Below are 26488 nucleotides of genomic sequence, written 5' to 3'. Positions count from 1 at the left end.
AGTAGCAGGAGGAATGGACTCTGGTAAGTCAAACCTGAACTATTACATCCCCCACCCTACCTGCATGCTATCACATACCCCACCCTCACCCCCATCACTCCAACACCTCACAAATGTCCCACTATCACAACCCACACATCCCAACACCAAGCCCTGCATGCACCACCACAGCATGGGCACCCATCACCAAAGCATGTCCACTACAGATACCCACACAGATCCCCAAACCAATTATCACACAAGGTCCTACACAAGAATGCAAGCACTGGAGTACAGGGTCACCCACCCATTGCACACAATGGCACACATATGCAATAATCATGCCTTTACACCCCTGCAGGACCGCTACCCAACTTCACCGGGCAGGAGCTTCCAGACATGTCTACTTCCCCCACAGAAGAGGCCCACAGTGATGACAGCAGCTCTGTCCAACTGGATCAAGATGACCAGCCCGGCCCATCTGGGACCTCGGGACAGTCGGTTCCCATGACACTAGCTCAAGCCACCACAGAGCCTCCCCCCTCAGGAAACACCAGCACAGCACCCACCCAGCGGGCCCATCCGTCTGTCCCCAGGACACGTCAAGCAGCAGTGTGTCCACCACTACAGGGAACCCAGGCAAACCCACCAACCCAAGAAAATCAGGAACCTGGGGGCAGTGCCAGTGGGCACACGGTTCATGGGACAGAGGCACATGAAAACAGAGGAACTGGGAGGACTGCTGTGCGACAGGGGGAGGACAGGCCCAGGGAACCCACTCTCCACGAGGCCCCCTCCAACATCATGGGAGCGTACCATCATTCCCAGGAGACGATGGCAACGGTACTGGCCAAGTTTCAGGAGACCCAGCGGCTGCAGGAAGTACAGTATCTGGGTATCACGAAGGAACTTAAGTCCATCAGCACCACCCTGGTCACCATTGTAGGGGTGCTGAAGGACCTTGTGAACACCAGGAGGGACACTGTGGCACAACAAGGGGCCCCTGACACTAGCCTGGATGATGAACAGCCCACCACCTCCGCCGGCGCTAGTGGACAGGAGGCACCGCCACAGGACCACGACACCAGCACCCCACCCCCTGCAGATGGAGAACCACCCGCAAACGGTCCCTGAGATCCAGGACAAAGACAGAGAACAATGCCAAGACCCCCGCCAGGAAATGAGACCCCCCTGAATGTCATCCTTCTGTCCCACTTCGTCACCCTGTCAATCCATCAACTGCCCTAGCTCCACTTCCTATGCCCCTTTGGACAATGCACCTGTGAAACAAATAGACTGGACTCTGCCATGGACAATTTTCCACCATCACCCCTGCCCATTTTACAACCCCCTCCACTATTTTGCACTGAAATAAACAACCTTGAATCACAAAACAAGCTGGAGTCAGTCTGTGCTTTCACAAATGTGTATTTGCAACAACTATGGAATATAGCAATGTCGATTGTATTGTCAACATACCGATGTAAACAGCTCTAGTCCATGAAGTAATATAGCAGAGGTCACACAGTGGGACCCACATCTGTGAAATGGAAAGGCAAAGTGACAAGTCAAGGTCCATACACTGGGTGAAAGTGACAGACATATGATGGGTCTAACAATTGTATGAGAGGTGTGAGGCAGTCACATCTTCTTACCTGTATCTCACTGGAAGTATTGCTGGATAACGTTGTTTCTGTTGTTGATATCCTCTTCTTATGCCTCCTCTTCTTCACTGTCCACAGGCTCCACAGGCTCCACAGCTGCCACAGGACCTCCATCTGGTCCATCCTCCTGCAGAAAAGGCACCTGTCGTTGCAAAGCCAGGTTGTGCAGCATACAGCAGGCCACGATGATCTGGCACACCTTCTTTGGTGAGTAGTAGAGAGAACCACCTGTCATATGGAGGCACCAGAACCTGGCCTTCAGGAGGCTGAAGGTCCTTTCGATCACTCTCCTAGTTCGCCCATGTGCCTCATTGTAGCGTTCCTCTGCCCTTGTCCTGGCATTTCTCACTGGGGTCAGTAGCCATGACAGGTTGGGGTACCCAGAGTCACCTGCAAATGGCGAGGGCCAACTGTTAGACACACACTAACCCTTAGGGACAACCCCAGACCCAGACAACTATTCACAGGGTATAGGGTCCTTGTCCTCACCTATTAGGCACACACAGGGGGTCATTCTGACCCCGGCGGGCGGCGGGAGCCGCCCGCCTGGAGGGAGCCGCCATATGGCCGCTCCGCGGTCGAAAGACCACGGAGGCCATTCTGGCTTTCCCGCTGGGCTGGCGGGTGACCGCCAGAAGGCCGCCCGCCAGCCCAGCGGGAAACCCCTCCCCACGAGGAAGCCGGCTCCGAATGGAGCCGGCGGATTGGAGGATGTGCGACGGGTGCAGTGGCACCCGTCGCGAATTCCAGTGTCTGCAAAGCAGACACTGGAATTCAAAGTGGGGCCCTCTTATGGGGGCCCCTGCAGTGCCCATGCCATTGGCATGGGCACTACAGGGGCCCCCAGGGGCCCCACGACACCCCTCACCACCATCCTGTTCCTGGCGGTCGGAACCGCCAGGAACAGGATGGCGGTGAGGGGGTCGGAATCCCCCATGGCGGCGCAGCAAGCTGCGCCGCCATGGGGGATTCCCAGGGCAGCGGAAAACCGGCGGGAGACCGCCGGTTTTCCTGGTCTGACCGCGGCCAAACCGCCGCGGTCAGAATGCCCTGCGGGGCACCGCCAGCCTGTTGGCGGTGCTCCCGCATCCCCGGCCCCGGCGGTCCTTGACCGCCGGGGTCGGAATGAGCCCCACAGTGCCTCTGGAGTTGCCCCATCACATAAGGGATGCTGCTATTCTCAGAATATAAGCGTCATGCACTGATCCAGGAAACTTGGCATTCACATGAGAGATGTACTGGTCGGCCAAACATACCATCTGCACATTCATGAATGGTAGCTCTTCCGGTTTCTGTACACCTGTTCACTTCTGCGGGGGGTACCAAGGCCACATGTGTCCCATCAATGGCACCTATGATGTTGGGGATATGTCCCAGGGCATAGAAGTCACCTTTCACTGTAGGCAAATCCTCCACCTGAGGGAAAACGATGTAGCTGCGCATGTGTTTAAGCAGGGCAGACAACAATCTGGACAACACGTTTGAGAACATAGGCTGGGACATCCCTGATGCAATGGCCACTGTTGTTTGAAAAGACCCACTTGCCAGGAAATGGAGTACTGACAGGACCTGCACTAGAGGGGGGATTCCTGTGGGATGGCGGATTGCTGATATCAGGTCTGGCTCCAACTGGGCACACAGTTCATGGATTGTTGCACAATCAAGTCTGTAGGTGACCACTACATGACTCTCTTCCATTGTCGACAGGTCAACCAGCGGTCTGTACACCGGAGGATGCCGCCATCTCAGCACCTGCCCCTGCGGACGTGCCCTATGGAGGAAAACACCGAGCAGAGAGTCAGCCAACACTGAGGTATTACTAAATGTCATTAGCAAACATTTGTAAATCTGCAATGTGCCTGTTACTGTGTGTATGCAAGCCCTAAATAGGTGTGAAGCAGTTAATATTAATTTCTTGTGGCCCTCTGAAATGGCGGCTGCTTGACTAGTAAGGTGGGACAAGGGGATATGAGGTAACTGCGCTGGCGTTCTACACCGTCGCGGTAGGCGGTGGAAGACCACAGTGCAATCCTGCGTTGGTTAACATTGGACCCTATGGGACCCAGGAGCCAATGAGAATGTACGCCGGCAGTGACGGTATGCACCGCCGCGGACGTGACCGCCCTTTTCTGTCTGTTCACTAACTTGATACCTGACCTTTGACAGGAGAGGACCTACACTGCAAGTGCTGCTGTGACCTCAGTCTGGAAGCGACGATGGCTCATGTGTCTGAGGAAAGGGCCCCTGCCTTCACTTCGGAGGAGTTGGAGAAGTTAGTGGATGGGGTCCTCCCCCAGTACACGCTACTCTACGGTCCTCCAGACAAACAGGTGAGTACACTGTGAGCATGCTGCATGGGCAATGCCTGGTTGGAGTGGTGTGGATGGAAGATACATGGGGGGGGGGAACGGAGGCCTGCATGTGTGGACGGTGAGTGTATGTGCTTCAGGGCAAGGGTCGGAACGTGGGCCAATGACTATGACGGTCCAGACGGTTAAAGTTATTCCTTTTCCCCTGTACTATTCCTCTAGGTCAGCGCCCACCAGAAGAAGGATATTTGGCGTGCCATCGCCAAGGACGTCCGGACCCTGGGGGTCCAAAATAGACGGAGCACCCACTGCCGTAAAAGATGTGAGGACATTTGCCGCTGGAGCAAGAAGATGGCGGAGGCCCAGCTGGGGATGGCCTCCCAACGTGGGAGGGGTGACCATCGCACCATGACCCCCCTTAAGTTCCGGATCCTGGCGGTGGCGTATCCGGAGTTGGATGGGCGCTTGAGGGCATCACAGCAGCCACAAGGGGGTGAGTACTGTCACATCCATCTGACTCTGCGCACATTACAAGGTGTCTGGGTGGGGGAGGTGGGCAGTGGGTTACCCTAGGCCAGGGCGAGCTTTGTAGGCAAGGACCCTTTGTGAGGCAGGCTATGTGGCACCCCAACCCCACCAGTGGTAAGAGCCATCTACACCTAGTCAGGCTCCTGTGACTTCCATATGTGCAGCAATCGGGCATAGGCCTTGTACCCCATAGGCATGTGATTAATCTAGGAACTCTAAGTGCGTGGCGTAGTGCAGAGGGCTGCTGTGTCTGTAGTGTCCGCCAACGGTAGTGGTATTGCATGCACTGAACATGAATTTCTTCTGTCTTTCCCCCACCCTTTTTGTGGTCTCCCTGTTCTTGTGTGCAATAGCATCATCAGGCGGAGGAGCAGTGGCACCTGAGCAGGAGGGAGCTGCATCCTACTTGACTCTGGAGGGCGAGACAACGGTGTCTGAAGCCACCAGTGGGACGGAGGACGAGTGGAGCTCCACAGCGGGGACAGGAGGTGACATCAGCGACTGCGACTCCTCCTCTGATAGGAGCTCCCTTGCGGTGGCGGGCCCCTCTGTGCCCCCCGCATCAACAGGTACAGCCGCCACCCCCCTACCAGCACCGCCCACCCAGCAGCCCCTCAGTGTGTGTACCGTGGCCGTTCACCCAGGAGGGTGGGCATCTCCTCCGCCCCAGGCACCTGAGGCCCTGCCCCAGTCAGCCCTGCTGCCCTCAGTGAGGAGGCTATTGACCTCCTGAGATCCCTCACTGTTGGGCAATCTACCATTGTGAATGCCATCCTGGGTGTCGAGAAGCATTTGCAACAAACAAATGCATACCTGGAGGGCATTAATTCTGGCCAGGCAGCCCAACAGAGAGCATTTCAGGCTCTGGCCTCAGCACTGATGGCAGCCATTGTCCCTGTGTCCAGCCTCCCCCCTCCAACTTCCTCCACCCAGATCCAATCCCCTGTACCTCAGCCTATCCCAAGCACACCATCAGACCAGCATGCACACACCTCATCACACAAGGGTGGCTCTGGCAAACATAAGCACCACACATTCCACAGGCACTCACACAAGCATCATTCCCACGCAGACATATCAATATCCACTGCCTCCACTGTGTCCCCCTCCTCCACGTCGTCCTCCTCCCTCCCAGTCTCACCTCTACTCACACCTGCATGCACTACATCCTCAGCCACCACCTCCATCACCAGCACACCCATCAGCACACACCGCTCACGTGCACTCACCACCCCCACTACCATTTACACATCCCCTGTGTCCTCTACCAGTGTGTCTGTGAGCCCTCCTCCCAAAGTACACAAACGCAGGCACACACCCACCCAACAGCCAACCACCTCACAACAGCCTACAGCCCATGCACTTTCACCCAAATTCAGCAATCGTACACCTCCTACAACCACTACCTCTTAACCCACTCCATCTACCCGTCCCAGTGTGTGTAAAAAAAAATTCCTGGCTAACATTTACCTCTTCCCTACACCTCCCCCCGTCCGTCCCCTAGGGCCAGGCTTTCCAGGTCCCAACCCAGCACCTCAGCCACCACATCACCGGGCACAGTGGTCCCAGCAACAGCAGGCTTTTGGAGTGTGCCAAGCATCAGGGCAGCCAGTGTGCCACAGAGCGAGGGCAAGGACATTCTGCCACCTGCTAAAGTAAAAAAGTTTCCCACATCCCAGAGGGAGAAGGCGAAAACACCTACCACCAAGGGCTGAGGGAAAACAAAAGAGGATAGTGGCAAGACAGCTGCGCCACCATCCAAGGAGGGGAAAGGCCAGAAAGTCAAGGGCAGGTCGGGAGAGGGCATGGTGGCACCGACTATGGGACCAGTGCCACACCTTCTGTCCATGTCAACGCCAACCGGTACGGCGGAGAAGACTGCACCGCCACATGCACCACCATCAGCACCGCAGTCCGTGACCCCGCCACCAGCTCCGCAGTCACTGAGCCCGCCACCAGCATCGCCGCCACTGAGCCCGCCACCAGCACAGCCACCACAGAGCCCAGCACCGTCACCAGCACTGCCGCCACAGAGTCCGCCACCAGCACCGCCACCACAGAGCCCGCCGCCAGCACCAATGCCATAGAGGCCGCCGCAAGCACCGCCGACAGCACCGATGCCACAGAGGCCGCCGCAAGCACCGCTGCCACAGAGTCCGCCGCCAGCACCGATGCCACAGAGGCCGCGCAAGCACCGCCGCTACCTACACCGCCACAAGCACCGCCAGCAGCCCCGCGACATCCTGAGCCAGTAGCACCACCACAGACATGGCTGCCATCCCCAGTGGTCAGTCGACCGAGCCTGGTGGTCAATTCCAGGAGCCTGGGCAGCTTCCATGATGCAACACCTTCAGTGGAGAAAGGCTTCCACTAACTTTGTCCTTGGCAGGATGAAGCACTCTGGGCACAAAGCCCCCTCCAGAACCAGTGGAGTATCACATCCACTACCTCTGTCCTTGGCAGGATGAAGCCCTCTGGGCACAAAGCCCCCACCAGAACCAGTGGAGAAAGGCATCCACTACCTCTGCCCTTGGCAGGATGAAGCACTCTGGGCACAAAGCCCCCTCCAGATCCAGTGGAGAAAGGCATCCACTACCTCTGTTCTTGGCAGGATGAAGCACTCTGGGCACAAAGCCCCCTCCAGAACCAGTGGAGACTGTTATCCTCTTGAGAGACTGTGGCTTTGCACTCCCCAGGATAAAGCAGTGGGCAAACCACCCACTGGAGAGACTTGAGAGACTGTGGCTTTGCACTCCCCAGGATAGTGCAGTGGGCAAACCGCCCACTGGAGAGACTTGAGAGACTGTGGCTTTGCACTCCGCAGGATACAGCAGTGGGCATGGAGCCCCCACGTGGAGCAGTGGCGTCGTGCACTCATCTGGCTGAGGAGCCCTCCCTTCCCTTCCCCTTGAGGTGCCTGTTTCATTTCGATCTGATGCCCATGCAGTGTTCTCTTCGTTTGATGTCTGTTGATTTTTTAGGGGGCATAGCGGGGGTATTGCAATGCCCATTCTGAGTTTCTCCCACCCCTAGATGAATGAAAAAAAATCCCTGGTGCCTAGTGGGTTTTCTACCCTCCCCCGCCCAGGGGCAGACCGGGACTATTGCCCCCTGCAGGGGCAGAAAGACTGTGTTGTTTTTTTGGGGGGTAGTGGTGGGGTACTGCAATGCCCATTCTGAGCAGCTCTCATCCCGAGATGAATGAAAGAAAAATCCCTGGTGCCTAGTGGGCTTCCTGCCTCTCTCAGGGGGGCAGAAAGACTGCTGACTTTTTTTAAGGGGGTGGGGCAGTGCAAAGCCCATTCTGGGCAGCCCCCACCCCTAGATGTTTGAAAAGAAACACCTGGTGACTTGTGGGCTTTCTGACCCCCGAGGGCGGGGATCAAAAAGGCTGTGCTGCTTTTTGGGAGAGATGGGGCATATCAATGTCCATTTAGGACAGCCCCACCTCTAGATGTATAAAAAAGTAAATCCCTGATTTCTAGTGGGCTTTCTGACCCACGGTGGGGGCAGATCGGGGACTACTGGGCAGAAAGGCTGAATATGGTCAAAACCTTTAGGGGGAGCAAAAACCCTTGCCCAAGGGGCCGGTCCCTCTTCCTCGGTTCCTAGTGTGTGGATCCCTCCTGCAGCGATCCCCAAGCAGGGATCCACCAGGGAAGGATACCATTGGAAAGGGGCGATTCTCCCCTTCCATATGATACCTCTCCCACCTGCCTCGGTGCTCGGGGGCTGAGATGGCCCTCTGACAACTGAGGCAGTGAAAGTAAACTAAACCAATCGGCTCATTTCACTTTCAGTTTCAGTGAAATGACGTCAGTGTTCTCATTTCACTGAAACAAAAGAAACTGTCTCGGGAGATGGAGAAGCTCTCCCCTATCTCCTGAGGCCCGCTCTTTTAGAAGAAATCCCTCTGGTGCCAGAGGGATTTCAAGTGCCATGTGTGTGGATGGCTGGAAGCTGTCCAACGCACATGAGCACTGTTGCGCCGTACGGTCTAGGCAGTATGATGCACCGAAGTAGCTAATGAGGCTTGGGGCATAAAAGAGTTATTTTCTTCAATAAGCAAGGTAACTGTCACTTTCAGAAACCCAAATGAAGGGCCCTGATGAGAGAATAAAAATGCATAGATGTGAAGTCTGAGCATTAAAACGGTGAAGATTAGCAGTGGCTTAAAAGATTATTCTCTGCTCATCACAGACATATCTCAGATCTGCCTGCTAAGTTCTGCAGCAAGCTCTCCAAGTCTGTCCAAGGAAGGGTTTCTCAAATCCAAGGAACACACATAAATATAATTCAACCAAAACATTAATGGCAACACATTTCACATTCCCTGCTCCTGTGAACCAATCAGTCTCCAGGAAACTCTGGAAGCAGGTAAACTCCATAGTTCCTCATGTCTTCACAATGGACTATGCAAGTATGTCCTTGGTTTGTTACTTTGAACAGATCTTGGGGTTCAGACTGTATTCCCATGAGTTGCACTTCCTGCAATCTCCTCTCCTCCTGGTGAGAACTTTACTAGCAGTTGTGTAACAAAAAACAAATGCCTGTTCTCTAGCTAACAGGAGGCTTCTGGAAAATTACAGTATCTGGACTAGGAAAGAGAAAAACATATTGTGCAAAACAATAGTTAATAAGTGGAAACAGGCCTTATAACCCTAACATGTAAAGTTGACATTTAAATTGACATCAGCAGAAAGGCTACCTTTAAAGTATGAAGAAAAGTGGGGAAATTATAGGGATAGGCGCTAACAGAATATCCCCAAAACATTTCTTTAACAATAGCTAGTAAATATGGTGCTCCTCAATGGAGGGTCCTCCCAGCACCTCCAGTGTTTCTCCAATAGGAAAAAACAAAATGATTCAAAAGGCCAGGGCACTCGTATGAAATAAGATAAGAGACTGTGCAGTTAGGTTCTTGGTCTTCGGAGAATCAATATATAATCCAAACAGAGTTAAAGTTCAGTGTCTTTATTCTTGTGCGAGGTTTTCATACATGTTCATCACATCAGAAAGATTCCATATGTGGTCATCACAACAACATCCAACAGCCAACACGTGTTTCTTCTTTGAGAAATTAATCTCATTGACTTCCTCAGGGCAATAGAGAAAGAGTAGTGGGAATCATGTGATGGGGGCAAAACACTATTATCCCCGAGTCTTCGTGAGGGAGTACTCCCCGTCATGCCGAGGAGTTTCACACACACTCCTGAGACCTTACTCTGTGTCTCTTCTATACCTTATACTTCTAGATGAGACGGAGGGCTTACACGTCCTTTTTCTCTACATACACTTCAGCTTAATTATCGGGGAGCAAGACACAGCGCCCCCAACACAAGAATTTACCCAAAAGAACTGTTTTGTTTATAGATCACACCGTAAAAGATTTTGGATCCATACGTGCTGACTTATGAGTGTTGGCTGTTGGATGTTGTTGTGATGACCACATATGGAATCTTTCTGATGTAATGAACATGTATGAAAACCTCACACAAAAATAAAGACACTGAACTTTAACTCTGTTTGGATTATATATTGATTATCCCAAGACCAAGAACCTAACTGCACAGACTCTTATCTTATTTCATACCAGTGCCCTGGCCTTTTGAATTACCTTTAAAGTATGTTAATTCATGCATTTGCTTGAAATGCCTGAATAGGACTACTAACTAAAAATGTGCATTTATTGTGTGTGTTAGTCAGCATTGAAATGAGTGCTTCCGGAGATCCACTCTATCAGGTCCATAATTATGAAGTCTTTATGTTGTCCTTGCATCACACAAGTTGACACAAAGGCCAACCCAAAAGCTTCAGTAATATTTACCAAGACACACCAGTCTTTGTAAAGAAATGAAACACAAGGCTTCTGCTTGTGCAGCAATACATTACATTTCAACTTGGGTGGCGTTCCATGGGTGGAGCATCTGCGTTCCCATACCCCCACCAATGGCTTTGATGTATTCTCAGATTTACAAAGACTTGAAAACTTGGGAATGCATCAAAATGCTGCACCTTCCCAAGTGAGGCAGAACAAGGAGAAACATCTTTATTTCTCCTCATTATTTCCTCTTTCTATGTGTGCTGCTTTCTGTGGCACACATAGAAAGAGGAAAATGTCTCTAAGGATTGTTTTTGTACAGGAATGTGTCCCTTCCTGCACATAACAATCAAGGCATCCTGGCACCATAGCATTGGTGCTGCAAAGAGTGCACCAGCATATGGAGAGAGCGGAAATGCTCCATGTCTCGTAAATGTGGAATGATTCTGCTCTCTCCCTTTCACACAACACAGCACAGCAAATTTGCTTACTGCCCTGCGTTGTGTGAAAGTTTAGTAAATGTGCCCCTAGGTGTTTAAAGGAAATTGCAGGTTCTATTTAGCTAGGGCATCCTTAGCAAGATACGAATTTGTGGGCAATGAATGGTGTTGAAACTAAAGTGTTCTGGATAGCCATGCAGACAAAGTGTGCCTGTTGGTGCATTTTGAGACACTTTGGTGGTCATTCTGACCCTGGCGGTCTTTGACCGCCAGGGCGGAGGACCGCGGGAGCACCGCCGACAGGCCGGCGGTGCTCCAATGGGGATTCCGACCGCGGCGGTAAAGCTGCGGTCGGACCGGCACCACTGGCGGGGTCCCGCCAGTGTACCGCGGCCCCATTGAATCCTCCGCGGCGGCGCAGCTTGCTGCACCGCCGCGGGGATTCCGACCCCCCCTACCGCCATCCAGATCCCGGCGGTCAGACCGCCGAGATCCGGATGGCGGTAGGGGGGGTCGCGGGGCCCCTGGGGGCCCCTGCAGTGCCCATGCCACTGGCATGGGCATTGCAGGGGCCCCCGTAAGAGGGCCCCTACATGTATTTCACTGTCTGCTGCGCAGACAGTGAAATACGCGACGGGTGCAACTGCACCCGTCGCACAGCTTCCACTCCGCCGGCTCGATTCCGAGCCGGCTTCATCGTGGAAGCCTCTTTCCCGCTGGGCTGGCTGGCGGTCTGAAGGCGACCGCCCGCCAGCCCAGCGGGAAAGTCAGAATTACCGCTGCGGTCTTTCGACCGCGGAACGGTAACCTCACGGCGGGACTTTGGCGGGCGGCCTCCGCCGCCCGCCAAGGTCAGAATGAGGGCCTTTGTGTAGAGTTGTTGGGCTAGAGTAACTCACCTCACACATGGCTTTAGGTCCTCGCTAGAGAACAGTCAGCAACTGGAAAGTATGTGACCCCCCAATCTCAAGTCTCAAATATTATATTTCTGTCCACTGAATATGTGGTGATGTTTATTGTCAGATAAAGCAAGGCCCTTTAGAGTGTTTTGACTATGCTTTGCAAGATCCATGAAGTCAAAGTCAACAGGAGATCAACATCTGTGTGGCTTCCATGTTTTCTTTCCTGCAACCTTTGTGCTTCATCTGGCATTCTCTAATGAAATGCCCAACGTTACCTCAAGACAAACACTGATTGCTTCCTGTCTCAATGAGTCATTCACAGTCTAAATGATCACAGGTTACTATCACAGGATCTTGTAATTGTGCTACCAGAATTTCAGTACTGGTACTGTCAAGTTCTGGAAGTGTTTTTTTGGTATCACTTGTTCTGCTGTCTTGCTTTTTCAATCTGAGAGCCTGTTCTCTTACTGAAGCACCAATAAATTCAGCTCTGCATATTTTTGTTGGTTTTGGAAAGACTTGAACAAGGAGATCTTCTAGGCTGTCTTTTAGAACTCTACAAAATGCTAAATGCATCTTCCTTTCAGTATTTCTAAGACTAATGGGCATTCTCCTCAGCCAAACACATAAATGGGGAGTAGTATACCTTGATGGTGGCAATTTCCTCAGCACTGATTACAGGATAACAATGCATCACCGTGATAAACTTCTGACCCTCCTAAAGAGAGGAATTCTTAATGTGAATTCAGGGAATCAATCAAGTTTGTTATTTTGAATACACATAGTGGTGTTTCACAAAATGATGATGCCCATCTGCAGAATGTGATGAGGGGCACCAGAGTACAATGCATGCATTTTTTAGTGTTTTTTCCACACATACCCTTAACATACATGGTAAGTCTAGTTAAGGTAAGTATATTTCAGGGCCACTGGAATTATGCAATTGTGCAACCGTGGTGATTTTTGCATAACTATAGATTTTCTGCATTTGCCTCATAATCCGTCATCAGACGCAAAATCTGCAGAATTTAACAACAAAAGAAATTCCAGCTCAAACAGTTAAAAAGTTCCTAAAACTGCAGCAACACATCTTGCCATGCATTGAAAGGTCCTTTGCAAAGCTAGACTGGTCACCTTCTTGTTGCTTATTGCTATATTTGTGTCTTTAAATAGTACTAATGAGGTGCCACCGAAGCCCAGACAGTGTTACCAAGTTTTAAAATGACAAAATAATGAAGTAATACTCTTAAAAATGTGGCACATTATGCAACATAATATGCATTTTTTTGCTGCATAATTTATGCAACCCGGCTGCATAGTTTGGTCCTCTCCTCCCGCATACGTCCAGTGGCCCTGGTATATATGCATGTGATATATAAACATGAAGGCAGCCATGTTGTTTTAAATAGCACTTTTGGACTGTTCACCAATGCATCTTAACCCCTTCGCTGCCAGGCCTTTTCCCACTCAGGTGCCAAGCTTTTTTTTTGGGCTATTTGGGGCAGTTTGAGCTTAGGTCCTCATGACCTTTTGTCCACATAAGCTACCCACACCAAATTTGCATCCTTTTTTAAAACATCCTAGGGATTCTAGAGGTGCCCAGATTGTGTGGGTTCCCCTGAAGGAGACCAAGAAATTAGCCAAAATACAGTGAAAAGTTGTTGTTTTTTCACAAAAATTGGAAAAAGGCTGCAGAAGAAGGCTTGTGGTTTTTTCCCTGAAAATGGCATCAACAAAGAGTTTGTGGTGCTAAAATCACCAGCTTCCCAGCTTTCAGGAACAGGCAGACTTGAATCAGAAAACCCAATTTTTCAACACAAGTTTGGTATTTTACTGGGACATACTCCATTTTTACAATTGTTTGTGCTTTCAGCCTCCTTCCAGTCAGTGACAGAAATGGGTGTGAAACCAATGCTTGATCCCAGAAACCTAAACATTTATAAAAAGTAGACAAACTACTGAATTCAGCAATGGGTAATTTGTGTAGATCCTACAAGGGTTTCCTACAGAAAATAACAACTGAAATAAATAAATATTGAAAGTGAGGTAAAAAAACAGCAATTTTTCTCTGCATTTTACTCTGTAACTTTTTCCTGCAATGTCAGAAAGCAATATACCGTTAGATCTGTTGGACTCTTCTGGTTGCAGGGATGTATAGGGCTTTTAGGTTCATCAAGAACCCTAGGTACCCATAGCCAATAAATGAGCTGCACCTTACAATGGGTTTTCATTCTATACCGGTTATACAGCAATTCATTTGCTGAAATATAAAGAATGAAAAATAGGTATCAAGAAAACCTTTGTATTTCCAAAATGGGCACAAGATAAGGTGTTGAGAAGCAGTGGTTATTTGCACATCTCTGAATTCCGGGGTGCCCATACTAGCATGTGAATTACAGGGCATTTCTCAATTACACATCTTTTTTACACACTGTCTTACATTTGGAAGGAAAAAATGAAGAGAAAGACAAGGGGCAATAACACTTATTTTGCTACTCTGTCTTCCCCCAAGTCTCCCGATAAAAATGGTACCTCACTTGCGTGGGTAGGCCTGATGCTCGTGACAGGAAACGCAACATGGACACATCACATTTTTACATTGAAATCTGATGTGTTTTTTGCAAAGTGCCTAGCTATGGATTTTGGCCTCTAGCTCAGCCGGCACCTAGGGAAACCTACCAAACCTGTGCATTTTTGAAAATTAGACACCTAGGGGAATCCAAGACGGGCTAACTTGTGGGGCTCTCACCAGGTTTTGTTACCCAGAATCCTTTGCAAACCTCAAAATTTGGCTAAAAAAACGCTTTCTCCTCACATTTCGGTGACAGAAAGTTCCGGAATCTGAGAGGAGCCACAAATTTCCTCCTGCCCAGCGTTCCCCCAAGTCTCCCGATAAAATGATACCTCACTTGTGTAGGTAGGCCTATTACCAGCGACAGGAAATGCCCCAAAACACTACTTGGGCACTTCAAAATGATCAAATATAAAACTACCTGTTTTTGGGGGGGCAATCTAGGGAAACCTACCAAACCCAGACATTTCTGAAAAGCAGACACCCAAGGGAGTCCAGGGAGGTGTGACTTGCGTGGATCCCACAATTATTTTATTATAAATATTCCTTAACTCCGATGATGTTCTTTAAGAAATAATTTATTGGCAAGATGAATTAACAACAGCCTCCAGCCACAACCGGTAGCGAGCATTTCTCCTCACAGCTGTCAACTGTCACAGGAACAGTTATAGAATGCTGGTAGGAACCAACTGGGAAGACAAGGGGAATATGGGGAGGAATGGAATGTTACACTTGGATCCCTATGGGCAGGTGGGTACACAATGAAAGTAAGGGGAAAATAGAGAATGTACATTTTATACAAAACATTACTTATGATAAATTACAACACTTCTCCTTCCCATAAAAGACTTTCATAGAATGTTTGAAAGTAATATCCTGTTGGGAAATCAAGTGAGCAAGTAATCTTTGTGCCAGACAGGAACTGCACGAGCCCTAGCTCTGCGATTGTTCCCATCATATTTCAATACATCCTTTGGCTTTCCATCCATACCTGAATACTTCTGAGATGGACAATGGGGTGTTAATCTATCCATGCTCCACGTTCTGCCATCCTCTAATGTTACTACATTTTTCTTCACCTCTGTTATTTTTATAGGTTTGGAGAATTTAGATTCACACCCTTGGCGATTGTCTGGTAGTTTAACCATTACCCGATCGCCTACATTCCATCTTCCTAACTTGGAACCATGCTTTTGGTCATATCTTTTCTTGTACCCTTCCTGATGTGTTTTGACTTGATTCTTCATTTTATCTCTATGAACCCATTTAGGCTCTCCTCCACCCAGCCAGTTGGGGGTCAATTTGGTGCCTGGTAACCTCCCTTTGAGCGCTAAGAAGGGTGATACCTTGGTAACTGAATTAGGGGTTGTGTGATAGGACCAAATCATTTTTTGAGGTGCTTTATCAGGAGGACTCCTTGATATGTGTGCGGTTTGCATACACTCTTTGATCATACGGTTAACGCGTTCCACCAAACCGTTTGCTCTAGGGCAATACAGTGCTGTTTTGTGATGTATGATAGACAACCTTTGTAAAAACTCACGCATTTCCTCAGAAGTGAATTGGACCCCGTTGTCTGTTACTATAGTGCTAGGCACACCTTCTGTCATGAATGTATTGGTTAAGAAATTCACTAGAGATTGGGTTGTGATGTTGCTAACTACTCTGATGGTGATCCACTGAGAGTGACAGTCCACCAGTACTAACATAAATTTACCAGCCCACCTGGAAAGTTTTAATGGACCAATAATGTTGAGACCCAGTTTATCCCAAGGTTTGGATGGCACACTCACAGGGGATAGTGGTGCGCACCTGGTATTCTTGCTTTTGTCACTCATGGCACAAGTCAAACAATCCCTGACTTTATTTTCCACAATGCGGTCCATGCTCGGGAACCAGTACGTGGCCCTGACTTTAGCCTTGGTTAGGCTTCTACCTAAGTGACCTTCATGGGCCAAATCCGTAATCCTATCCCACAAGCCCTTCGGTGGTACTATCCTTTCCCCTCTCATGACTTTGTCGTCAACAATACTTAATTCTTGTCTCACAGCCCAAAAATGTTTTAGATCCTGATCTAAGCCATTAGACTTTGGGGGCCATCCTTGGACTATCCTTACCTTCACATTTAATAGACTATGGTCATTTTCCATGCAAGTGTTCCATTCCTCCCTTGTAATACTAGGGATATCAATCATTAATAAAGGTTCTTCAGATTTATTTGCCTTTTCCTCCTCCTGTACACATGGTAGCCTGGATAGACAATCCGCTACAGAGTTTTTTATACCAGGAACATATTCGATTTTGAAATTGTAACCTTCCATACCTATGAGCCATTTAGCTATTCGAGGAGTGGTGGTCTCCCTCCCCTTTGTTGAAAATATATAAATCAGAGGCTTATGGTCAGTGCGTACAGTAAATGGTAATCCCCAAAGGAAGTATTTAAAGTGTGAAATAGCCCAAGTACATGCAAGTGCTTCACGCTCTACTGTGGAGTAATTACATTCCGTATCTTTTAATGCTCTGGAAGCAAACGCTATGATTTTTTCCTCGCCTTCCACCATTTGAGTTAGGGATGCTCCAATTCCTTTCCCACTGGCGTCAGTAGTTAGGATGGTTTTACGTCTGGTGTCAAAATTTCCCAAGGAAGGGGCACTAACAATGGCTTTTTTGATAGACGCAAAGGCTTCATGGCATTCCCCGTCCCATTTGAAATGAGTACCTTTTTTTAAGAGGGCTCTTAATGGTACAGCAATATCTGCAAAATTCTTGATGAATTTAGTCATGTATTCAACTAACCCTAAAAAGGATTTTAATTCCTCCTTATTTGTTGGAGGAGGAGCATCTTTTACAGCGTTGACTAAACCAATTTTAGGTTTAATTCCATGTTTGGAAATCGTATGTCCTAGGTAATCAACTGATTGGCCTCCCAACTGGCATTTGTCTTTTCTTATGGTTAGACCTGCTTTTTTGAGTGCTGACAGAACTTCCCTTAATGAGTTGTCATGATTAGTTGTAGAATTACCATATATAAGTATGTCATCTTGGAAGCATAAAACATTCTTTATCCCCTCCAAAATGTTTTGCATGACTCTCTGGAACACTGCAGCTGCTGAAGCAAGACCGAATGGCATTCTGCAGTACCTGTATGCTCCGAATGGAGTTATAAATGAGGTTAAGGATTTGGAATCTTCGTGTAATTCTATTTGGTGGTATGCTGAAGAGAGATCAATTACGCTAAAATGGTTTGCCTCTCCAATTACGCTGATCATTTCATTTATTCTGGGCAGAGGAAATCTATCCACCCAAATATTTGCATTGAGATCTCTTAAGTCGACACAGAGATGAAGACCCCTCCCTCCAGACTTTTGGGTGACTACAATTGGAGCGAGCCATAAAGAACTTTCTATAGGTTCTATTATTTTCTGCTTGACCAGTTTATCCAATTCCTCTTGTAAAGGGTCACGCATTAAATGGGGAATTGGTCTTACCTTATGTATTACTGGTACTGCGTTGTTTTTTAGTTTGATTTTATGTTGGAAATTTTTAAGATGGCCTAAATCATCATTAAATACTTCAGAGAATTCTTCACATAGTTTCTCATACCGTCTTAAGTTCTCTCTTCCTTCCAAAATTGATAACACAGGTTCTTGGCTGTTAGGATCAAGTTTGATTCCTAAAGCTTTTTGGTGAGCCCAACCTAATAAATTAGATCCTTTTTTTGTTAGATAGATCTTTCCTGCAGTGGAACGGTCCTTAAAGGTTATATTCATATTCACCATTCCTACTAATGGTATGGGATCCTTGTTGTACCCCCCAGGTCCTACATCAGGTTGTAAGATAACATACGTTTTGTCCTTAAATTTTTCTTGAAAATTGTTGTAATCGATCAACGTGTAGGGAGAGCATGAGTCAGCATACATTTTGAACGATACTCCATCCAACACAACGCCACAAGTGGGATAACTACTCCCAGTAGTAGATACTTCACTTACCACTTGGAAAACATATTTGTTAGTACATTCCCCCACATATCCCACAACATGTACACTTTTTCTTTCATCTTTTAGGTTTTTACATAGTCTAGCATAATGCCCTCTCTTATTGCATTTACTACAGACTACGGAACGTGCAGGACAATTGATATTGTTGGCTAAATGGTTAAAATTTCCACATCGAAAACATTTTAATTTGTCTTTTCTCTCTTCTTCGAATGTCTTTTTATTGAGAGAGTCTGGAATTTTCTTCCTTTCTCCTGTGTCTTGTACTTCTGGGTGATCTTTCACTAAGTGGATAGTGTCTGAATTGTTGTTTTGTTTCATTTCTCTAATGCACTCTTCTGTGTGTTCTATACTTTTAGCTATTTCTATTGCTTCTTTTAAGTCTGGATTTCCTGCTAATAGTTTTTCTTGAATCTTGTGGTTGTTTGTGCAACGAACTAGCTGGTCTCTAATTAAGGAATCACACAATGGGCCAAAGTCACACATACTAGCCAAACCTCTTAACACAGCAATGTAACTAGAAATTTTCTCTGTTTTTCCTTGTATTCTACAAAAGAACTTGTGCCTTTCTAATACAATGTTTATTCTTTGACCAAAATGTTTCTCTAATTTGTTGAAAGTTTTATAGTAAACATCTGCTTCGCTATCTGCATCTTCATCCTCACTTTCAGGATCTGGCAGATTCTCATAAACTTTTCTCCCTTGAATACCTAAGTTGTGAAGTAATATGTGTTGTTTCCTTAAGGGAGAGAATTTTTCTCCTCCTATTGCAATCAAATATGAGATTAATATTTTCTCCCATTCCTTCCAAGGTATGGTTGGTTCTCCTGCTTCATCCAAAAAGGGTGGGGGTTGAGACATATTTGTCGCCGCCATGTATAAAGTAAACAGATAACAATATACTCACTATACTCACAGAAAAGAATTGGTATCACTGGCATATATTCGTAAATGTTTAAAGTTCACTGTTTACCTCAGCACTAGAAAGACATATAAAATCATCTATAATATGTTACTATAACAATGGAGGAGTTAATTGTTGATCTGTGCCCTCAGCTGACATATACTCTTTTTAGATGGGAGGGAATAAACAGAATAAACTTATGCATAAACAAATGCAATTAATAACTACTATAACTTGTTAAAATAAGCTGTGCCTATCAGCGTGACAGGCTTCTTGTAAAGTTGGTAGAAGATGCTAATAAAGGAGCTTTTCCAATCAGCGTGTAGACACAGAATATCAAGCCAGCTCAGATATAAGATATTGAGGCTGTGTCATTAGCCTCACTGCGCAATAGAGCAAATATGCAAAAAAAACAAATAAAAACTGTGTCTGCCAGTGAATGTACATGAGATTCAGATTTGCTCAGGAAGGTTTAACAGCTGTGCCCATCAGCGTGAAGATTATGTGCTGGCTCTCAATAGTAGTAAATCAAAGATGGCGCTATATTTTGTTAGTGTTTCCTTAAGGTGTACGCTCTAGTCTTCACTCTCTAGTTTCCTGCAGGAGGGGCCGGCTTTCCTTGTCCCATCCCACCAATCAGACTTAAGAAGAAAAAGACTTCAGTTGCTGAAGGGATACCAGTCAAAAGGTGAGGTAAAAGAAAGATTTCTTTCTAGAAATGCAATTGGTGATAACATTGACAGGCTATTTTAAAGCTGTGCCTGTCAGCATGCAGATGGAAAGATTCTTGGATCGGTTTACAAGTTTTACAAGAGCCTTTCTCCTTTAATTAAATGTTGAGAGGCAACAATTCAAATGGTAGTTTCTGTTTGTCTGTGCTCCCAGAGTTGAGCTGAATAGAATTCTGTTTATAATCTTGAAAATCAGTTGAGAAATGCAGTGTGTGTCAATAGTTTATTTCAGCCTTGAAAGACACATTTATCAGCTGAGCCTGTCAGATCTGAAGATAGTGCAAGGTTAATAAGGTTTCCTGGTTGTTGCCAGCAAAGGGCTATACATTTTTCTTAATTGCTGCTCTGACAGGTTGAATTTGAAAAAAAAACAGAGGAAATTCTGAAGTTAAACATAAACTTGCATTATGTGTTTATGCTGAGAGTATATTTTATAATAATAACCTGCGTTAGCAGCATGGCAGGTTAAATGTAGAAACAGACAGTACTTTCTCAAATTATTTCCAGACTGAAAGTTCTGCTCACCTCAGGGAATTATTCTCAATCTCCTGTTGTTTATTTCCAGCATCTGTCTGTGACACAGGTGGCTATAAGTTGTAGGGGAGGAGGCTGAGACTGCCGTCTCCCACCAGCAATTCGTCGCCAGTATTATAAATATTCCTTAACTCCGATGATGTTCTTTAAGAAATAATTTATTGGCAAGATGAATTAACAACAGCCTCCAGCCACAACGGTAGCGAGCATTTCTCCTCACAGCTGTCAACTGTCACAGGAACAGTTATAGAATGCTGGTAGGAACCAACTGGGAAGACAAGGGGAATATGGGGAGGAATGGAATGTTACACTTGGATCCCTATGGGCAGGTGGGTACACAATGAAAGTAAGGGGAAAATAGAGAATGTACTTTTTATACAAAACATTACTTATGATAAATTACAACATATTTCTTACCCAGAATCCTCTGCAAAGCTCACATTTAGCTAAAAAAACACTTTTTCCCACATTTCTGTGTAGGATCACCGCACAGGGACAAATGTCCTACCACCCAACGTTTCCCTCAGTTTCTCAGTAAAAATGATACCTCACTTGTGTAGGTGGGCCAAGTGCCTGTGACAGGGAAGAGCCAAAAACATCTCAAAATTGAGGGGGAACCAAAGTGGGTCCAAAAGGGCAATTTGAAAAAAGAAATTTTTAGGCTGACATGTGCAGCAGAATTTTTATCGGTATAGATGGGACAATGTTGGGTAGTATGAATTTTGCGGATCCCTGCAGATTCCGGAAGGTTCTATCACGAAAATGTGGATAAAATGCATGATTTTCAGCAAAGTTGGAGGTTTGCAGGGCATTGTGGGTAAGAAAATGGTGCGGGTGCATGTGAAGCACACCACCCTGGAATCAACCAGATGTTTAGCTTTCAGATGTGTCTGGGTCTTGTGGATTTTTCTACCTGGCAGCGTCCCAAAGTGCAGCCCTCACCATTCCAAGTTGGACGATTTTGAGAGTTACCATGCTCTCATGGCCCAAATATAAAACCAAAACCCAAAATAATCAAAGGACTTCTTGCTTGCCGTGGAATAAAATGTTTTATTGTGCGGGGGGAGAGCTGAAAGACTGTTACCCCCTTCAGTTGGGGTGGGGGCATAACCAGGCCCATACCGGTTGGTAGTCAACACCCCACTATAGTTTAAATAAAAAAAATCCATGCCATCTAGCAGACTTTCTGCCCCCGCTGTGTGGATTGGGGATAATTGCCCCATCTGCCCACTGGTGGGCAGAACAACTTTGGCCCTATTTATTTGGGGTGGGGGTGGGGGTATGGCCGTACCCCCACCCTCTTATTTTGAAAAATAATCTTCCCTGGTCTCTGGTGGGCTTTTTGCCCCCCTTGGGGGCAGATGGGTCTTCCAAAAATAGGGCCCCCCCAAGGGGGGGCAGATACGGCCAACAGTAATGTGCACCCATGGGGAGCGACCTTTGCCCAAGGGGCAGCCCCCTCAAAAAAAACACACACATACACACACACCAATCCCTGGTGTCTAGTGGTTTCTGCCCCCCCCCCCGGGCAGAAATGGCCTTAAAACAATTTGGCCCCCAGGGAGTGACCCTTGCAGAAGGGGTCGCTCCCTACACATAAAAGAAAAAAAAATGATCCCTGGTGTCTAGGTTTGTGTCCCCCCTGGGGCAGATCAGCCTAAATATATTAGGCCGGTCTGCCCCTGGGGGGGCAGAAATGGCCTAGAAACAATTTGCCCCCCCAAGGGAGTGGCCCTTACCCAAGGGGCCGCTCCCCTTATACGTATGGATAAGATAAAAAAAAATTCCCTGGTGTCTAGAGGTTTCTGCCCCCCTCCCCTGGAGGGAGATCAGCCTAATTATATTAGGCTGATCTGCCCCCAGGGGGGACAGAAATGGACTAGAAACAATTTGGCCCCCCAGGGAGCAACCATTGCTGAAGGGGTCGCTCCCTAAACATAAAAGGTAAAAAAAGAAAATCCCTGGTGTCTAGGGTGTCTTCTGCGCCCTCCCCCCCACCCCCCGGGGCAGAAATGACCTAAAAATTATTTGCTCCCCTTATGTTCATTTAAAAAAAATATATTCCCTGGTGACTAGTGGTTTCTGCCCCCCCCCGGGGGGCAGATCAGCCTAATGGCCTAGAAACAATTTGGCCACCCAGGGAGCGACCCTTGCTGAAGGGGTCGCTCCCTAAACATAAAAGAAAAAACAAACAAACAAAAAAAATCCCTGGTGTCTAGGGGGTTTTCTGTCCCCCGGGGGCAGATCGGCCTAAAAATTATTTGCCCCTTGGGGAGAGGCCCTTGCCCAAGGGGCCGCTCCCCTCATGTTCATTTCACAAAAATAAATATTCCCTGGTGTCTAGTGGGCATTTCTGCTGCCCAATCGCATCGCGATCGGGCAGCAGAAATGCTTGCAGAGACATGAAAGGAAAGGAAAGCTAAGCATTTCTCTTCCGCAATCGCGCTGGAAGCATGCATCCAGCGCGATGGGAGTTGACCTCTGATGAGGTCAGCACGCTTTTGCGTGCTGTAGTCATCAGACGTCACTGGGGGGGGGGTCGGGGTGGAAGGGGAAGAGATTCCCCTTCCAGCCCTGACCACAGGGTGTGGGGGGTGGCCCTCGGGGGGAGACCCCCGAGGGCCGGTATATGGACGTAATGGTTATGTCCATGGCGCCACTCGGGCGCCCATTACGTCCATGGCGGTAAAGGTGTTAAAATGACTTTAAAAATAAGCTCTGTTTTCTACTTTTAATTATTATTACTTCGGAATAGTGGTGATATGTAGAGAATACGATTTTGTGATGGCTATATTTAAAAAAAAAACGGAAAATTGCGGAACTTTTAAATAGGTCTCTAGAAAGTACTGCAGTAACATAAAAGCATTTTTTTTTTAAACCCAAATGTTTAAACATTTACTGATCCTCCAGTTAGGTTGGCTTGTAAAACAGACTTTGATTAGAAGTCTGTCCTTAGGATTTGGACATGGTTGATCAGAAAGTGGGGCTTGTTATGAATGAACAAATTATTGTCTTCGGAAGTAAAATGTACATGATCAACATGATATAGGTAAGCTTTTGAAAGCACTAATGAAGGAAATGAGAGGTAATGTCCTTCCAACATAAACCTCTGTCAGTGACCCATGTGATTTAATTGTTTGGTAATTGTAAATATGCTCAATTTGACACTTCTTGGCATACTCTGGAGCCCAAAAGATATAACTATGTCCAATGATCTAGCCACAAACCATCTTCTTTGAAGAGTACCACAAACCTTCAAGATACACTGGCTGAATCTAGGAAAGTGAAACGTGGATGTACTGGCCTAGAACACTGTCTAATTAGATACTATTTAAAACATTATCTGTATTGAAGAAAGCATGTGATTGGTTATATGTAAGATTGGGCTAGTAACATATGCCAAAAAGTACTAAAGAAGCACACTATATAACAAATAGACTGGACTGTAGACATTAACAGTATTATAGTAAACCTGCAACAATTTCCATGACCTTTAATGTCATATGACCAAGTAACCAAATAAAGTACAGGATTAGAAAGGAAAGCTAACATTTATATCTTTGTGATCTGTGGAAAGCGGATGTGAAATACAGACTACCTTTTATTACATGATAAATTTAAGTGATACTATGCAATCTAACAAGCACAACAGACCTGTAACATACTTTGCTGTTGGAATTTTTTTTACATTAAGCTTCAAAGTACACCAGTAGCACTAGACTTATGCAAGCAGTATTTATATTAGCTCAATAAATGCTGTGTGATTTTACAAAGCGCTTTGGATGCTGAAGATTGATTTCTACATGGAGCGATAGGAGATATACTACAGCTTGTAAAATATAAAATGAATGATGACATTTAATTTGCTATTGCAAAAATGGACAATATTAAGGAACCAGAACACATTGCAAGACCAACGGCTAGATTTTTAGTGAAAAATTGTGTTAGTTATTACGAATTACTTTTAGACTTTAAGTAAAATTCAGAGTTAAAAATTTGCATTATTAAAAAGGGATATTTGACAATCTATTTGATTTCTGTTGTTTCTGCAGTGTGTGATGAAGAACAAAATATTAAGTTTATCTGGATCCAGCTGATTCATAAATATGGAGTAGGGAGAAGTCTTATTTGCATATGGCTGGGTCCAAACTGAGGTGGCATGGTAAGCAAATGAACGATGGGTTGGAGTGCTACCCCGACCTATTGCCAGTGGTTTCACTTACTTTTAGCAGACTCCTATCATCACCGTGTGTGGCTCCTGTGCTCACAATGTCACAGTAACTAAGCTGTGCCCCGGTGATGAACCCATAACGAGGGCAAATCCGGTCCTGGTTTGCTTGTGTAGTGGGTCAGGGATGACCTGCATAGTTCTTGCTAGACTGTTACCATAAGAAGGAGGGTGAAGATTACTTTGGATATGGCTGGGTCCAAACTGAGCTGGCATGCTGAGCAAAACAATGATTTGTTTGAATGCTGCCCAACCTATTACCAGTACTGAAACTCATTGCAAGATGCCTCCCATCACCTTTGATGTCTTTGATATACCGCTCTAAGTGGCATGGATATGCCCAGACATCAATCATTTGCTGATTGTCACTGGAACCAAGCTGTATCAGGCTAGTGAGCCCATACGTAGGACAAACAAAGTCCTGGGTTGCTTTTCTTCTGGTTTAGGGAGGACCTTGGCCTGTACTGTTTCCATGAGAAGCATGGTCAACACTGATTTACATATGGCAATGGCAAAACTGAGGTGGCATATTGAGCAAAACATAGATGGATTGCAGTAGAATCCCAAGCTATTGCCGGTGGTTAGGCTTATTGCAAACAGCCTTCTATAACCTTTTGTGTGTTTCTGGTGATACATTATAGCATTGTTTAGTAACTTAATTCTTATGACCACATAAACAATACGATACTAAATAGAAACAATTGTATTTGATATATGTGTGTGAACAAATGTAGATGAAATCTACTGTAATTTTCTGTTTCAAATAAAGTAGCAAGCTTAAAAATGAATCTTACAATCTAAAAGTACTATTCCTTTATTAAGTGTCTCTTTTGGAAATGGCCCTTTCTGCAGGGTTTCCCCTGTCTTTTTGGCTTCTGACCTCCTGTTATTGATCCTGTGCTGCATTTAGTTTTTGCTGGTTTTAGCACTCTGGGCACTTTACCACTACTGACCAGTGCTAAAGTGCAAGTGCTCTCTGTCTAAATTGGATTGGTGATTGGTTGCTCCATGATTGTCATATTTTGATTTATTAATAAGTCCCTAGTAAAGTGCACTATGTGTGCGCAGGGCATGTAAATCAAATGCTTCTAGTGGGCCTGCAACACTGATTGTGCCACCCACAGGAGTAGCCCTGTAAACCTGTCTTAGACCTGCCACAGCAGTGTCTGTGTTTGCAGTTTTGACTGCCAGTTCGACCGGACAAGTGCACCCACTTGCCAGCCACAAACCTTTCCTTTTACTGTGTAAGTCACCCCTAAGGTAGGCCCTAGGCAGCCCCGTGGGCAAGGTGCAGTGTATTTAAAAGGAAGGACATGTACTGGTGTGTTTTACATGTCCTGATAGTGAAATATTGCTCAATTTGTGTTTTACTATTGCAAGGCCTATCTCTCTCATAGGTTAACATGGGGATTGCCTTGAAATATCTTTTGAGTGAAATGTCCAATTGGGAGCAGATAGAGATATGGCGATAGGGGTCTCTGAACTCACAATTTAAAATACATCTTTTGGTGAAGTTGTTTTTTAAATTGTAAGTTTAAAAATGCCACTTTTAGAAAGTGGGCATTTTTTTGCTTAACCATTCTGTGCCTCTGCCTGGTTGTGGAATACACGTCTGGGTCAGGATGACAGTTGGGCTGTTTGTGAAATCACTCTAGACAGTCACAGAAAGGGAGCTGAGGTGTACCTTGCATATCATGATGGGTCTTCCTGGGCTAGAGTGGAGAAAGGAGCTGACACTTGCGCCTGAACATGGCTTTGCCTGTCCTTACACAAATCAGTCTCCAACCCCCTGGAGTGTGACTAGGGCCAGGGCAATAAAGGCAGGGTTCTGTGCATTACAAAGATTTTCCTTTGAAGTTTGCCTTCTTCAAAGGCAGA

The sequence above is a fragment of the Pleurodeles waltl genome, chromosome 1_2 (genome assembly GCF_031143425.1).
Source record: "Pleurodeles waltl isolate 20211129_DDA chromosome 1_2, aPleWal1.hap1.20221129, whole genome shotgun sequence".
NCBI lineage: Eukaryota > Metazoa > Chordata > Amphibia > Caudata > Salamandridae > Pleurodeles > Pleurodeles waltl.
Note: the sequence above shows the minus strand (reverse complement) of the source record.